An 18,284-nucleotide genomic window follows, 5' to 3' on the forward strand; every position below is an offset into this window, starting at 1 on the left:
TTTTTTAAGGAATACATATGCTTGCTGTTGTGGTTGTTAGGATACAACAACTTATGTCAAAAGCAGTCCTTAATTATAAAAATAATAGTTACTATGTGGTAAGTGCTTAGTCTCTACCAGATACTGTTGGAAATACTTTATAGATACTATGTCACCTAATCTCAGTAGCCCCAGGAGATAAATACTATTATCATCATTCCCATTGGAAAGGGAGGAAATTGAGATACAGGAAAGCTACATAATGTGCTGAATGGCATATTGTCAGTAAGCAACGGTGGCAGGATTGAAACCCTGACTTTAGAGCTCATTCTCTTAATCCTTAGGCTTCAAATCTGTGGGCCATGGCTCCAAGTAGGAGAGAATCTACAACTACATGTGGAGCTCTGGGGGGTTTTTGATGTTACAATGAGGTTCCCAAATTCCCATGGTTTGGGGATAAAGCACAGTAAAGGAGAACACAGAATGGGAAATACATGAATGTTTATGTCAAATTTTTCAGGAAGGGAGAGTCCTGTTAATGGATGAGAGAATGTTGGTCTTTTTGATACGGTCAGGTACATTACAGAAGGAGAGCATAAAACTTTGGCTCACTTGGCTGTAAGAAATTCCATTCAGATATTTAAGTGGTCTGTAAATAGCTTGCCATGTGTCTTGCCTGTGGCAGCAGAACACCTTGAAGTCTCTTCTCGGTGAATACTTCCACACTACAGCAATACAGTATTTACACACACACACACACACACACACACAATTTTCTTACTGTTTTATAGATTTTTCTCTTACGTCTTGGAACCTATTTTCCAGAGGCTGATAATTTTTGGGTCTGCTGGTGGGTTTACATTTTTAGGTTTGGAAAAATGGGTGATTGGACTCTGGAATTTATTCATCAAATCATGAGCCTCTGCCATCCTCGAGGTCAACCCTGACTGATAAAAATGTAACACAAGCCACAGAGGTGATTTCACATTTTCCAGAAGCCGTATTAAAAACGTGAAAAGAAACGAGTGAAATTAATTTTAGTAATATATTTAATTTTGTTCAATATATCCAAAACGTCATCATTTCAGTGTGAAATTAGTATAAAAGTTAATGAGATATTTTTCATTTTTTTGTGCTGAGTCTTCAAAACATGGCATGTTATTTTTACTTGTCCGTCTCAATTCAGATGCTAAGATTTCTTTGGGAACATTTGATCTATATTTATAGTCTGTAAAGCATACTATTTAAAAATATATCTACATACCCTCATTGTTCTAAGCATACTTAAATTTTTCCAATAAACTGAATCAAATATTAGGTGTTAAATAAAAAATCATTAGAATTGAATAAAACTTAAAATTCAGTTCATTTTTCATACTGGATATATTTGAAGTTTTAACATCTCACCACACATAGAAATCACTTATAAAGCTTATTGAACATACAACTAGTAAGTAGTAATGCAGGAAGATGGCTGGCATGTGTTGAGCACTTCCTCTACCAGATACTACTCAAAATGTTTTAGCTTTAATGATTATGAGTATTATCATTTTACAATAAGAAAAATGAGACATAGAGGGATTAGATAATTTTCCCATGGCTCTGCAACTAAGACAAGAACCCCTCCAAAGCTTGTCATCCTTAAAAACTCTACTGTATGTAGCACAAGGGCCCACTCTCCGCGGTAACCCCTGGAAGCACTAATTTACTGCTTCTTAAGTCAGGCTCTAAGTTGTGTCTTTTCCACAAGATCCACTGTGATTGTGATGCGTGATGCTGATCTGTGAGACATCGTTGTCAGCCTTCTTCAAAACCCAACAGTGGAGAATAAATATTGATTTAATTTAAATAAGTTATCCTTCAAAAACCTTTGTTGAGAATTTGAACGTGGTCATTAAAACAAAAATTCCTTGTACCTGCCTATATCTTTGGTGAAATAATACTGCATACTATCTGTCTGGTCCTTGTTTTTGTGTTTGATGAAGTTTTCTAATAATTCTTAAAGGGACTAAGTAAATCTTGAAGCAGCTATAATCAGTAATTTCATACTTTGAAAAATAGAGTGCTTCCCTGCTATTTTGCAAATACCAGCCAGAAAGCAATGCCATTGGGTTGTGATTAAAGGGTGGGATGGAGAAAAAAACAAACAAACAAGAAATACAATATTCTATACCACTCCCTTCAGTCCTCTCTACGGCTCTGTAATGCATCACAAAGTCTCATGTTTTTAAGAATTTTTCTACGTGCTGGCCTTGAGAAACTCTGCTAGGTTTTGCTTGACATTGAGATCTGTGAATTAAGAACACAACTTTCATTTATTCAGCAACAATTGGAAAGTGTGCACGTTTCCATGGAGACAAGTAAGCCATTTCCTTTCCCACATTATGAGCACAGGCCTTTCTACCAAGTCTGATTTCCGTCCTGTCACCCAAAGGTTTGGTGAGATTGGGGAGTTTGATCCTCGGGTCTGGCATGGCTCCAGGCAGAACAATAAAAAAAGACATAAATCATGGGGAAAAGAGGTTGACACCGGTGGGAGGTGTGAAGGTGGGGAGTTGAAATATGGCTGCCACCGCACATCTGTGGAATACAGAACACGGTTAAATTGAAAGAGCGCATCTTAATGAAAATGTGTGCATAGCCTCTGGTATTCACACTGTGGATGTCAGCATATGTAACGCTGCTAAAGAATCATTGCCCAGTGACGTTCCTGGAGTTTTGTAGATAACTTCTGATCCTTAATTTTACTATTTCAAGATGTTGTTTACTTATTCATTGACTGCCTCATTCACTCTTTTAGTAACCATTTATTCAACACACGCTCAGTACAGGCATCATTTTCGCTCATGGGGTAAGGTGAGGAATGTGAGGGAGATCTAAAATTGTTTTAAAGGTGAACCCCGCTGTGAAAGAGAGAGAGAGAGATAGAGAGAGAAATCCAGAATCACATGATGAAATAGATATTCATGAATGCCAGAAGACTTCCAGTGAAGTGCTCTATAAATGGATGGCTGTCCATATTTTGTTTTGACATTGAATAGAAGTAAAAGACAAAGGTAGGGACATTTGGTCTATATTTATTCCATCCAGACAGAATGATTGAATTGTAAAACTAATTGACATTTAAAATAGGATCTCTGGAATTGGACTCTAGACTATTGAAAAGATTCAGTTAGGGCAGTGAATTAGCTGGCATTGAGATCATTGACACTAAGTAGCACCCACACAGAATCCGGAACACCAAATCCGTATTCTGAAAACAGAGTATGAACAAATTATTCTGCACGTGCCTAGAGTTTACATAATCAGACTATGCCAACTCAAGGGAAGGAAAGTGGAAAGCAGCCTGGGTTTTGTAGGTAAAGATGCATACTTTCAAGATAAACGTGATGTATAGCTTTTTTAATTATTTAGAATTTAAATAATCAACTATCAATTTTTAGATAAGCACTTCATTTAATACAAAACCTCCTTTCGGTTTTCCAGTTAAGACTTAGGCTCAGATTTCACCCCAAAACATATTAAAATCTAAGAAGAAATAATAAAGCAGAATCAGTGTCCTTTCCTTTTCCCCTTTCTTTAAATAAGGGACAGATGTGAATTAATCTGCAAATGGTGAAAAATAGCCCATTATGTTCCTAAGCGTCTCATCAAATATTCTAAATTTCTGTTAACACAACTTCTAGAGTTATTGAGAAAAGACAGATTTTATCTTCATCGTCACTTATAATCTGCAACTAAATCAGTCTCACTCCTCAGGGTTATTAGTACAGAAAAATGTACAGGCCACTGAGATGGCAGGTAGGGACCATGAGATTTTCAGAGCTGCTTTGGGAACCTTTGGAAAGAGTTTCCAACTGCAGCATAATTCTTCTTTTCAGAGCTCTTTGCTTATCTTTAGAGCCCACTCATTTTATAATTAGTCATTTACAACATGTCAGAGATCAAGAGAAGGGGTTGTGTGCAGGTAGCTCCTTTTGGGAAGGGATCCAAAGAAACACCAGTGGGAGACTGTGTGGGAAGTGCAGCGGGAAGGAGAAAAGCTGCTCTCTAGTGTGCACAACTGGAACTTGATCTCTTGGGGGAACCCTCTGAGCCCCTGCACAGAATGAGGTTGGATCCTGAGAGGCAGAAGAGGGGAATATCAATTGTCTCTATCTCCCATTTGTTAAGAGTAGACAGATGGGGTGTTCACTTGCACATTCTGGCTCAATGATTTGCTCAGGCACCCCACCATGCACAGAAGAGAAGTCCAAGGAAGAAACTGAGGCCATGTGACACAGCTACCAGGGCACTGAGAGAAGCTGAGGGGATATACAGCTGAGCAAAATCAACATCTCCCTCTCAATACGATGAAGGTCCACCAAGCCTCATCTCCCTTTATGCATCTCTCCTAATCCTTGTCCAATGCCTTGCATGCAGGAGGTGTTTAAAACACATTTATTGGGCTGCCTGGGTGGCTCAGTGGTTGAGCATCTGCCTTTGGCTCAGGTTGTGACCCCGGGATCTTGGGATTGAGTCCCCCATCAGGCTCCCCACAGGGAGTCTGCTTCTCCCTCTGCCTATGTCTCTGCCTCTCTCTCCTATATCTTTCATGAATAAATGAATAAAATCATTAAAAAATAAATACAACACATTTGTTCAACTGAGCTGAATTGAGACCCATGGAAGCTGGGCCAGGACTGTGTTTGTTCCTCACTGCCTTTAGTTATGCATGAGTATTATCTGAGTATACTTTATCTCATTCATTCATTTATTCAGCCATTTGAAATGTACTGAATCTATGAGAAAAGAACTGCTCTAAACATGGAGAGCACGAAACCAATAAACAGTAGAGGTTCTTGTTCTAATAGTTACGTTAGACAGAAATAGATATATACCTTAGAAAAAGTCTTAGAAATGATTAGCTAATTTGATACGTGGTGAGGAGAGGAACATGCCCAACGTGAGACTGATGGAAGATTTTACCTGTCAAGTGCCATTAAGGCTGAACATGAAGAGCTTGTTAGTTATTGACTGGGTAATGATTCAGTCTCAGCTCTGTATTCTGTAAAATCATAGACAGCTTCCTCCTCCCCATTTTATGGGACAAAATTTAGGCTCAGTTTCTAGAAAAGAAACATAGGCCCTAGGAAGCTTATGCAAATACATATTGTTGCTGCTGCTGGATGGGTTTCAGTAGATTTTCCAGAGTGTGGCAGGATTTATTCATGACATTAAATTATGTTTCTCTTTTTGTTGTAGCTGACTTAAAAGCAGAAAAAAAGTAATATATTTCTTTTTTTTCTTTCTTCCCAAAGAGCTGAATACTTAGCCTTTGTATCCCTGTTTGAATATCCTGACTTGCCTGTGGAGATTTTCATAGCATTTTCTTTCCAAAAAGAGCAGGCTCCTGCACACATCCTTAGGTCTAGGATTCTATTTGCAGTCTAGGACAAATGAACTGGACCACCCTGGATGCATGACTGAGAAGGCATGGGACTATTAGTGATGGAGCTGACTTGACCCAGGTAGTTGGCCCCAAGGGGGAAACGGGCAGATGGCAGATTCTGCAAGTGTCAGGGACATAAATCCTGAGCTCTTTCTGGTGCAACATCTTGGGAGTGGTAACCATTCTGATTGAGTTGTTCATGAATCCTGGAGTCACTAAAGGCCAAAAACCATGGACTTAGGACTTTCCTTCTCCAAGATACCCTTGATGGACCTCAAACTATTTGTTCTTTCCCATAGTTTTCTGTACTACATTTGGCTCTGGGGCTCTTATATTACCTTAGAAAGGTCCTGCTATGGTGATTGATACCATTTACCTTCCATCCAGTCAAGAAGAACATAAAAAAGATATAATTTGGTATGCAAAATCATAAAAGTAATTTCTGGTGCTTGAGGGCTCTACAGAAAATTCAGTTTCTATGTTAGAGTTGAGCCATGGGGTCCATTTTCATTCTGGCTCTGTTTATCAAAGTTGTGTTTTTCTTCATCATGTTATCAAGGTACTGATCATGTGCCATTTATCCTCCTAAAATGACAGTTAATCCCCTTTTGATTACTCCAAAAACCAGATGGAAACAACCACTACCTTCTCTGAACATCCATTTGTTACTTCCCCATAGAATTTCCCTTCTGAACTTTTTCTTATGATCATTGTCACCTTTTATTATCATTGCACCTGGTAAATAAGTGCTTTGTTTATAGCATCATTGAGCAGCTGTTTATCAAGTGTAGAATGAATCAATCGATGAAACTGATTGACATTGGTAAATGGAAGCAGGTTTAAATATCTCTTATAAAGAAAAATCAGTGTCTCTGTGATAGCTGTATTTACAAGCACATCTTATTTTTCTTTTTCTTGCCCCTACAGAGTAAATCCACAGAAAATTAAAGTGCATGTAACCCTTAAAAGGATATATTCCATTATCTTTAGAAACAGAGAAAAGAAAAGATGAAAGGAGAAAAAAAGATTTTTAAATGAATAGGATGGTGGGGAGACACCTGGGACGTAGCTCTTTCTATGCCAAATGAAGTAATAACAACAGCAGCAATTATAATGTGTAAGCTTTGTTAAGTGCTTATTGTGACAGGGATTTATACTATTAACTCACTCAATCATAACAGCAACTCTTTGAGGTTGTAATATTATTATCCCCATTTGACAGCTGAAGCAACTGAGCCACATGGAGTTGGGTGGCTCGTCCATGGTGACTTCTTTAGAAAGATTTGATACTGGGGTATATGGAACCAGGCAATATGGCACTATAGCCCATGCTACTGGGTTGCACTATGCCGCCTGTCTATAAAGCTGCCTCCCACCAGATGCTTAGTTTGTACTTGCCACTTTACCTTTGCCATTTTATTTAATCATCATAATGTTGTGAAATGGTTTTGTGATTACCATTTTAACGATGGGGACAGCGAGTCTCAGAAAAAGGATGTGATTTACCTGTGAGTCTCTAGCTTCTGAGAGGCAGGTTAGAATTCAAACCCAGACTGTTTTAAGGCCAAAACCCCAGTTATTTCTCTGTGCCAAATGCCTCTTTTTGAAAGTGGAGCAGAAAGCTTTCCACTCTGCCTCTAGCTTCATGGGAACAACTGAAGATTCCCATTGCTCCACCTAAACTCACAGCCTTTAACCTCAAAATAAGGTGGTCATTTTAATTTGGGGGAAGTTCACTGTTGATTGCCTCCGGTTCCAGATATCTGACAAGTACCTGACGTATCTCTCTCTCTTTGGCCCTGTACATCTCCATCTGCAAGTACCTGGGGTCCCTGATACCTTTGGATTTATTTCCATTATGAGGGATTAAAATGAATCACTGTTCACTTTTACATGTAATCGTTCATATTATGGTTACGCATTAAAAAAATAAAATCTTTCTTTAGACTAATATTGATTCAGAAGGTAAGATTCATGAGGAATGTAATAAGTTTAGATGAGATATTTCTTATTTTTTTGATATTTCTTATTTTAAATGACTACATGTGTAACTATACATCTACACATTTACATATTACCATTGTACTTGAAAAGTTCTTCTCCTTAAAAACAAATGTGATAAATGGTTTAGTTATTATTTCAGTTTGGAAATAGGCAGCTACAGAAATAACATTTTAATATATTCCAGATTAGACTGCATGCTATATTTGTAATAAGGACTTGTTTCCAACATTAGTTGGCAGATCACTCATATGAACAATTATCCAAATAGCTATTAGGATATGATTGCGCTCATTTCCAGGCAAAGCAGGGTTGCCAGAACTAAGCCTGGCTGCTGGTGAGATTTTGGTTTGACTTTTGGAGAAAGCCACAAGAATTTGTCAGTCATCTTGGCCGTAAGGGAGTCTCCCTGTCTTGAGGCTAGTCTCCTTCCTACTTGAAAATAAGGGCAAATGTGTTTCTCTTTTGTTTTATTTTTACAGTTTTACACGATCTAGAAAAAAAAAAGGAGGAGAGAAAGGTAGGGAGGAAAAGAGTGAAGGGGTGGTGTTGTGCAGGAAAGTAGAATGAAACACTGAGAAAGGGAAGGAGTCTGTGTGGCTTAAAACCCCAGTGAAGCATGGGTACAATGGACATACATCCATAGCCATGCATCCATCATTTTGTGGATATGCTCCATAGTTATATCTCTGCAGAGAGCTTCATACTTAGTGTAATTTCTAGAAGGGGATGCCAAAAAAAATGGTGTTTATAGAAATAGAAAAATCAAGCTTTTTCCTGTTGCCCATTCATTATGCTTCTGCATAGTTTGGCACCTGGGGATCCTGCTGGTTAATCTGGTCCAACACTCTAACCCAAGAACAGTGACTCCCTTAGACTAGGTGAAGAAAAGCTCCCTTTGTGCTCAGTCTATGGCTGGTGGAAAGATTATTTAGAAAGCCCGTGTGCTTCATGGGAGTGGGGTGATCCCTCCCACAGCTCATGATGATGGAGGTTTACGACAGGTCTCAGATTCCACTCATCAACCACCAAAACCACTGTCCCTGCCACAGCTGGAAAGGTCTCTATTCTTCTTCAGATTGTGGGGTGGGGAAGGGCTGAAAGGGCAAAGCAAACACATTTTTTTTTTCAATCTAAAGTTATGGAGTCCATCTTGTTGAAGACTCCTCCAGTGTACTTTGCCAGTTTGGGCCTGGAAAGACAAGTTATCTGAAATAATTATCTTTAATGGAAAGAAAATACCATGAATTCAGGAAGGTATTTTTCTTCTTACCTAGTGTACATGGAATGAGACCATTCCATATGCAACCTCTACTTTGCATTAGAATCTAAGGCTCTCCAGTAGTTATCTAGTTGAGGTCCTTGCTTCCAGAGATTATTGTCACAACTAAACTGTATAAAATGGTTGATGATCAATAGCGGACTTTGAGTTCTACAGTGAGTAGAACTCAAAGGTGTACCTCTCCTAACATGGAATTCAGAGTGTGAGCAGAAGGAATTTAAAGGGTCATTATTATAACTATCCTACACCATTCTTGATGAAAGTTTACATTTATTTTCATCAAATATTTATTGTATTTTTATCATGTGGCACAGAACTAAGTTCTTTTAAATCCACGATCTCTTTTAACGTTTGTGAGGATAGTTTTTGGGAAGGTTGATTTTTATGTCCATTTTATAGATGTGGAAGTAGGGTATCAGGGAGATTTAGTAACTCATCCAAGTGTGAAAGGAACTCATGAATGATCTGGAATGCAGATTCAGGTATTCTAATACTTAGTTCAGGGCCATGTGGGTCTCTCATCTTAAGGAATTACAGAGTGACATATATTTTGAAGAAAAAAATCAATACACATTATCTCACAGAAACCTCAAAATAGTTGTTCTTACCATATATAGAAAGCAAAACCGTGGCTGAAAGGAGACTCTCTGCCTGTGGAACTCAAGGGCCAATTCTTTTTCTCTACTGTGGCAGCTATAGACTTCTTCCCTCATGACCAGAAGAAAGGGCTACATGAAAATATTCTAGACTGATTCGAAAACTAGTAATAGTCACAACAGACTTTGACTTTTTTTTGTAGAGACAATTAAGGACAAAGATTTTCTGTATTGGTTCTCTGGAAGAAAGGACGAGAGAGAGAAAGGACAAGGTGAAAGATAATTTCAAGGACAAAACATCACATGATGGATATACTCTGGTGGAGAGAAACGGAGTCTTTCTCTGTTTCCTCCTGGTCCCATGTTTCCCAAACACTGTTATATTTTCAGCATTTTTGTTTTCTTAGGAAAAAAATTTCTTACTAGAATATGTTTAAATAAAATATATTGGACCAACAGTAATGTAAAGCAGTAACAGAATTATATTATTCTTGAAAAGTTATTGAAAGAAAGAAGGAAGGAAGGAGGGAAGGAAGGAAGGATAGAGGGAAAGAGGCAGGGGAAGAGGGAGGGGATGGAGGGAGGAAGGAAAGAGAAAGAGAAGAAAGAAGAAAGAAAGAAAAAGAAAGAAAGAAAGAAAGAAAGAAAGAAAGAAAGAAAGAAAGAAAGAAAGGAAGGAAGGAAGGAAGGAAGGAAGGAAGGAAGGAAGGAAGAAAGAAAGAAAGAAAGAAAGAAAGAAAGAAAGAAAGAAAGAAAGAAAGAAAGAAAGAAAGAAAGAAAAAGGAGAAGGAAAAAGGAAGATACAGAAAATAAAGAAAGAAAAAAGAGAGAAGGAAAGAAAGACTTATCAGAAAAAAAGCTCCAAAGTTGCAATAAAGGGTTCTTTAAAACAGAAATCACCTTCTGGGCTAGTAGGACTATATTAGAAAGCATTTAAGCATTTCTGTTTAAATTCATAAGAAATCTTGATTCTTGTTTTGCCCAAGGGTGATATATATATTTATAATATGATACATATGTGATATACGCACTCATGTACACATATTCGATATATATATGATGTTAAGGATGAAGAAAGGTTGAAAGATAAGGCATGATTGGTTCCTAAGCCCTAACTATTTTATGAGATCACACCAAATGTTGTCAGAACAGTACATCACATCTCTGGAATCTTTTTTTTTTTTTTTTGTCTGCCAGAAATTCCAACCTTGGCCTGGCATTATCTAAATTTGTATTGTCAATTAGAGGGAAGGCATTGGGTTCTGCTTGCCACAGCCTCTATTCCTGATTGACTTCTAGCATAGTCCATGGTCATAGGAGCCTCACATGATAAGGTCATGGTCAAGGATATAATTAACTATGAAGAGAATATGTCCTGTTTTATATAAATTCTTATTAAAATCTACAATCACCTGGAGCATAATGATGTTCTGCATCCACTTTCTTTTCATAACTACTGCTGAAATTAAACTTGGAAATGAGAGGGAAAAGATTGATATTGTTGGTTGTTGGGGTTTGCATTTGACATTCCTCAAATAATGGGATGTAATATGGTTATGCAGAAAACAGATTGATTTTTCACAATTTTCCCACAGAGGTAATGGAGAACAGACTGGAGGAAATTCCAAGGTTTCCTTGGGGGAACTGTTTGCAACACAACTGAAGAAGAAAACAAACTCAAACCATCCTTTTATGCAATTTGCCTTCAATGTTTTAAAGTAGGAAATTTGCTAACTAATTTGTTTTCATTCCTGTGAGTTTCAGGAATTTGGGAATATTTTCAGTGTTGCAGAAAGATTTCAGAAAGTCTACCCATTGGGCGAATCACAGGTGAGATCAGTTAAAATAATTGTGATAGTAATGGAATTACCTAATATTTTCTTCTAAGGATTTCAGTCGTGTGTTTTAGAATCTCCTTCTTTTTTGCCCCTGACTCCTTTCTTCTCAGCCTCCCTTCATCCCAGCAGAAGCTAAAAAATAGTATCAGTGCATTACTGATATTGAAGCAAAGCCAGAGATATTAGGGCATATGCCCAACGTCACACAGTTGGTAATGGCAGTGCTGGAATCTCTCCCAACTAACACAGACTTTTATTAATGCTACAGAAAGGAATGCACCCATGAATTTAATTTCCTATTTCTTTGCAGGAAGCCAGTCAACTCAGTTGGTTAGAGCACAGTGCTAATGAGGTCAAGGTCACTGGCTTGACCCCTGAACAGTGTCTTTAACTTTGCATTAGCTGAGTTTCTAATCCTGGACCATATTTCCAATCCTGGCCCATACATCCAAATAGAACAAAACTTTTCCTCTGTTCCCCTTGTGATCAAAATATGGGTGCCTCATAGAAAATCCGTCCTTGTCACTGAGAAAGCAATGCAGAGTGTTTATTCTAAATTCTACGTAGTCAAATAACAACATCACTAGAACACTGAGTGAAAATTAATGAGCTAAATGCCTTTGTTTTTATTAATAAACTTTTATGTCTTCTTTCCACACTGAGTGTATCTTCCCATGCCTTATTCCTAGTACAGGGAGAGAATGGTTCCTCATTGCCCCCAGATCTCTAGGTTTTGGAGAAAACAGCTCAAGGAGCCTCAATGAGGAGGTAGCTATAAACATAAGTGTGTTCAGGAGTACTGATGGACTGTGCACAATTCCTCCCTTGGACCTAGAATTCCAAACTGTGGGCCCTTACAGACTGAGTACCCAGGCTTCAGAAAACAAGCATCGTACATCTCTGGTTCATGTGTAGACATAGCCCACTTCTCTCTTTCGAACTAGGAGTCTCATCTTTGAGGCACATCTCCCATTTCAACACTCTTTCCTTCTAGTTGTTCCTTCTTTTCCTAGAGCATGAAAAGTTTTCACATTGTTTATGGCCTGAAGAAAATTCCAGACATTTTCCTAATGCTCCATATTTCCAGCCTGTTGCCCTGTGTTCATGACTGGAAATACAGCCGGAGAGAATGGAGTGGCAAAATGGCACTTCTGTAACAAGTCTGTGATGAATTGTCAGTAGAGGAAGTGGTATAAATATGTTATTGAAACGTCACTGCTAAGGCCATGAGGCATCTAAAAAGTAAAAAGAAAGTCAGAGGGCACTGCTTTGAGTCATATAGACTCAAATCAGAAGGTGACTTCTTTTATCTGCTCATTTATACATCAACTAATGATGTAGAGCCCATTCCAGATTTCTCTGCTTATGACCTCTGGCTTCTAGTTTGGACATGGCCCTCTTTCTTGGGAACACTTTTTTGGATCACCTTTTCACAGGGTTACATGCAGCCAGATATCACATTAGAAGACAATCTTGTCAACTGATTGAACTCTAGGCCTCGTCACTTGTTTCCCTCATAGGCATAACTATTTTATGTTGAGACTTCTAGAGAAAACAAAGGATTTCTCTTCAAGCAACAAGTCATCAATGGATGGAAATTCAGACCCTGAAAGAGCATGTCTTAGAGAAAATACATTGTGTATGTGTGTGGTGGGGGGGTTGTCTTTCTTCCTTTTGGGGCCTTTAAAATCACACCGTGTGGAACTCATATCCATCTCCCATTACTATGCATAAAATGAATTCTGTCCACAAACACATTTGATGTCTTCATGTGGACCTCAGCATGTTGTTTAAGGGTTTTGAGGAAAAGTAATGGTTGGCTCTGAGCTTGCTAGATGAAACCTCCTTATGCCACTGGAAGATGGTGTCTGAGGGGCACTAGACCCAGATCCCCTTTTCTGCTTAGAAAACTTACCCAATATCTTATTCCCAGAGCAAACACGATTTCTATGGTTTTTCTATTGCTTTGCTGGCAAGTCAGCCAAGTGGAGTACATTATTTCATAGTAAAATAAACCTTCAGGTTTTTTTTTTGTTCCACGGGAAATTACTCAGTGTATAGTACAGACGTGTCACCCTCACATTTCCACAAGATTTGCTTCCCTTTATAATTGTGGATCCTGCTGTGTTTAAGAATGATCAAAAGTTACAGAAGCCTGGTTTTCATTTCTCTTCTTTTGTTACTTCCTAATCTCCAATTTCATTTACTTCCCTTCGCCCTTTCCCGTCTGACCAACGTTCACTAACAATAGTGACTTAAAATTTTATCCACGTAGACACACCATGAGTGGGATGAGATGCTCATTCTGTTTTATTGGGATAGTCTTTTTCATAAGAAATATGAGTGAGAATTCATTCATCTGTGGGAATACACATGGTTTTTTTTTTTGTGTTCATCAGGGTTACCATCTGCCTTTTTTTGCATTTACCCATTTTGAGGGCCACGTCACCATTGAAAGTGACCAACACCATAAAGAATTGACTATAGCAAATCTCTGTTTTTCTGCTTCACAGTTCCATAGAAAGAGGGGAAGAAATTATAAATAAGAGTTCCTGAAACACTATCTTGGTGTTTCTCATAGATGCTCCATAAATATTACTTGTTGCTTTCTATTAATATGAAGGTTGAAAGAATGTTGTTGTGCTTTAGATGCTTGATCAGCTTTCCTCCTTTAACAAAACTGCTCTGTGTTTAAGAACCTGGATATATATAATGTAATTGAATGTCCCATCTTTAAAGCATGTAATAGTTATAAAAAGAGTGAGTTGATGACTTGTTAAAAAATTCAAACCAGAAAAAGCAAAAGCGATGAGTTACTAATACCCAGGTGTCCAGTTAGCTTAGGCAGTTAGAGGCATACACTGATGGAAGCAGGTCCTTGGGTCAACCTTGCCATGACAGAGTTAAATTTAATCTATTCTACTGTCACAGTAAATGAACATTACCCTGAAAGCCCATAATGCCTGTTATTAATCACAAGTAGTGAGTAAGAAAGTTTAGCGAAATGGTTACCAACCATTCCCTACTATGCAAAACAAAACAAAAAAACTAATTCCAAGTGCATAGCCTAAGGATGAGTGCAGAGCATCACCATTGTGTACAAAACACAACACATTGTCAAACTGGTTTCAGAATTTAAATATGTAGTATGTACACATTCGGAATTCATTGATGTTTCATTGAAAGAGTGGTTCTAAAGCAATATCTTCCTTTTAAGACTTTAGAGTTTAATTGCATTGATTCAAGGATGTGAACTCTCCTTCCTATATGCCAAGCATATGTGCCTAATTAACACTGAAGACAGATATATACCAACATGACATTTACAGAGCATGTTGCACTTTATAATAACTTTGCTGAGACTTTCAAGAAAGGTTAACTGTATGAATTCTCTACTGTGGTAGGTGAACCTTTCTTTCTTATAAATAAAGGAACCCTTCCCCTTCTTCCCCTCCTCTCACCAAATGATATCTTATTTGGGCTTGTAATACATAAAACAGATAAAAATAGAATCCTTCAGGTTGAAGCAAGAATGGCAGGTCTAGTGCAACCTAAAGCTACCTAACCTCCCATCCACTGGTGATTCTTTGATAGAAATGAGAAGGACAGAAATGTGTTGATGCCAAACACCACTCTTATGGAATCATGAAGCACACATGACCCTTGGGTATGTCATGCAATCTCCCTCCCATATTGCATTTACAGATAATACTATCTCTTATGATTAAAGAGAGAGAAATATAAGCAGTTTCAGACATACTTACCTAATATATGCACAGATAAATGCTTAGAGTAGCTAAGAAGTTTAGATCTTCAGATCCAGACTAAAGCCAGGAAAGCACACATAGCCAGAGTTCCCACCCCAGCCCTTTTGTTTATACATGTATCCTCTAAGTGACTAAATCTTCCTTTTTGCCATCTGTCAAATGGAGAGGGTGATATTAATCCCTATAGGGATTCCATGAGGTCCAAAGAGATAACACATAAGAAGATAATTTAGCACAGTATAAAGCATAAATTAGGTACTTGATAAAAGCAATGTTCTAATAAGTAAAGAATTTTAATGGAATAGGAATAAACAATAATCATGGATTGTTTCATGAATATAGCAACAACTCTACAAGATTAAGTTAGAATTGGGATGCCTGGGTGGCTCAGTGGTTGAGCATCTGCCTTTGGCTCAGGGCATCATCCTGGAATCCTGGGATCAAGTCCCACATCGGGCTCCCCACAGGCAGCCTGCTTCTCCCTCTGCCTATGTGTCTGCCTCTCTTTCTGTGTGTCTCTCATGAATAAATACAATCTTTTTTTTTTAATTAAGTTAGAATTTAGTCAATAATGGTATAGTCTATCCCCTAACTTCAGGCAGTATTATTCCCTTAAACAGGGAGTCAAGAAAATGCCAAAATAAAAGATTATGAAGCTTATCACTGTCTGGCAAGTTTCCATACAGTAGCTAATGAATTCATGAGTGGGTAATCTAGTATCTGGCTGGTTAAGTGTGAAATATTTACTATTTTAAGTTTTTTAGTTCTTCTGTTGGTCTGGTAATTCTGTAAATTAATTAGCATTGCCACAGGTTATAAGTTGTGCTCATCAATTGAATAGAGGTATATCCATCATTCAAGTGTGAGAGAGAACAGGTGATGATATCCCTTATTGGCTTCAGAAGCTAAGTGTTGCAGTCAATAGAGGAAGAAAAAATTTTATATAAGATCAACTTTCAGAATGTTCAATTAATTAAAATAATATATTGTAAAGCTCAATATGTTTCTTAGCACAGACTAAACGCTAAACAAATGGACATGATCATCTTTACCATCAATATCATCTCTATTATCATCGTCACTCAAATGCTCTTCTCCTGACTTAAATAAAATTTTCATCCCAACAATTCAGGGATTTCAACCTATGTCATTAAAACAAAACAAAACAAAACAAAAAAACCAGAATCTACTTACGTGGCATCTACACAAATAGAAAAACCCATTGTCATGACTCATATGACTGAAATATTTCCTTTTTTGACAACACAGACATTGCATTAGGTTAGAATTTTATGTTTTGATAGGTTTCCAAAAATTGTGTTTTAGGACATCAGTGGACTTCATTGTATTATATTATCTTCTTGAGTTTCTGCACTATATATTTTAGTCCTGAATAAACAGAAAGGCTGGGGTGGATTGGAGAGATGTGAGAAAATGAAGACTGGAATCCAGGGCTGTCAGGCTGAAGTGTAGTTTACCTTCTGGCCCTACCTGATCCTTTGGGATTTCTGAGGTCAAGATAATGGCTTAGTGATGATCTGCAAGGATGAATGGATGGATGGATGGATAAATGGGTAGACAGACATACAGATGTTTATAGATATACCTCTAATAGCCATTTTATCTTTCCTCTGTAGCTGTAGCTAATGCATGAAGCTAGTAATCGAGAAGGCAAGTAGGCAAAGGAGACAATGCTCTTTCAGCACAAAACACTGCTGCTACATTTGCTCTACAATTGACAAGAAAATTGCTCAAAGACTGAGATCCATGTCATTTTCTTTATCATGGTACTCTATATAGAGCTCTTAGTTTGATATGTTTCAAATGAAAGAGGAGTCATGTTAACAGTTATCTATATTCACTGTTCACTGAAGCTCTTTCAAAAACTGGGTGAGATTTCTTGGCTTGAGGTTACTGTCATTTCTCCAAATCCAAGCTTTATTTCCAGAGGCTCGTGGTTTGGAATCCCGGTCTGGAGTTGGCATTCCAATTCGCCCTCGGCCTGCCACAGCTAGATTGAATTTGCTGTTTCTGGACTCAAGTGCTGAACAAGATCCTGGTGCCTCAGGTAGGGGATGTTTGACCATAGGGGAAGAAATCTCTGTCTGCAGTCTCCTTTGCTCAGAGAATGGAATCACCCATTAATATGTGGTGGAACCACAGTGCAGGCATTGAACTCTTGTATGTAACATATTAATGCACTAGTGTTTAATTTCTTCTGTGGAAAAATAAAGGAGATTTCCTCCCATAGGTTTGTCCAAATAGAGTAGATACAGAGTATTAGTGGCAAGGTCATAGAATTAGCCCTCCTACAGCTCTGGCACCTTGGAAATTTATGTCGTTCATGGTTTCCAATAGATTTCTGAAAGACTCTCTTAGCTGTTGTCAATTTTGCATAAATTATTATAACATAATCATACATGCAAATTAAGGACAGCCTCATAATCTTTAAAAGGGTAGACATTCAAAATGTGACTGGTGTGTGACAGCCATTTTTTTAGTTTTTTTTATTTTTGTATTTTTTTTTTTGGAGTTCGATTTGCCAACATATAGCATATAACAACACCCAATGCTCAACCCGTCCATTTTTTAAAAAAATCTAATCTAAGAAGATTATAAAATAAGTCAGGGGAGGAAATGCCAACATATCACTTTAACTTCTGTGAATGATGAGCTCTTCCCAAAATTACTTGCAAAATTAGTTTTGAAATCTCTGGTTTTCTCCTTTCCCTACTCTCTGCCACAACTGACCATTCCCCCTGTTTGCCCAATCTAAATCCATGAAATTTTAAAGTTTCCTACAGCTGACCTCCCCTCACCAAACCTTCCTAACATGAACAGTTGCTGGAAATTGCCCCAGTAATGTCTTACAAGGGTCAGTCTTTTTAAAAGTTCGACTTCATCCAAGACAAAATTCAACTCTGCTTTTCTCCATGGCCTCTGCTCACCCAAGGAAACTACATAAAAATTGTTCCGTTTATTCTGTGGTGTGAATTTCAGACTCAAGAGCAGGTTTTTGAGGTTGTGGAGTCGAGGAGAAGGAGAGGCATGATGCAATGAGGGAATCTAGGAGAGAGAACAAAGAGACACACATCCTGCTTTTGTTTCTGTGGTCATTTTGGCCTCTGGGAATTTTTAAAAAAGGTTGAGGTCTTTCTTTCTGATTGATAATCACTTCCTATATTTGTCCCCAGACAATCCTAAAAATTACTGCTTTGAAAGATATATTTGATCCCTGTAAGTTATCCCTATTGCCCATTTTCACTGGCTGATACTTGGATAAGGATAACGCTATATATGAAGACATTTCATCTATTCAATATTCTAAACCTTTACTTTTGCTACAACTGTCTAGGGATGATAAGAAATAGTGGCCATTTATTTGGGCAG

At 37.9% G+C, this 18,284-nt stretch overlaps 1 long non-coding RNA gene across 2 annotated transcripts in view; it reads left to right on the top strand.

The window, feature by feature from the left end:
* LOC112673007 (uncharacterized) overlaps positions 1-18,284 on the top strand; it is a 342,731-nt gene that overhangs the window by 317,258 nt on the left and 7,189 nt on the right. Inside the window, exon 5 of one of the 2 annotated variants that reach the window (XR_007412833.1) lies at positions 11,054-11,119. The exons of the other annotated variant lie outside the window; for it this stretch is intronic. This is a non-coding gene — a long non-coding RNA (uncharacterized LOC112673007). Of the gene's footprint in view, positions 1-11,053; positions 11,120-18,284 lie in introns of those variants that run through there. 2 annotated transcript variants of the gene reach the window in all.

This window comes from Canis lupus, chromosome 9 (assembly GCF_003254725.2).
Source record: "Canis lupus dingo isolate Sandy chromosome 9, ASM325472v2, whole genome shotgun sequence".
NCBI lineage: Eukaryota > Metazoa > Chordata > Mammalia > Carnivora > Canidae > Canis > Canis lupus.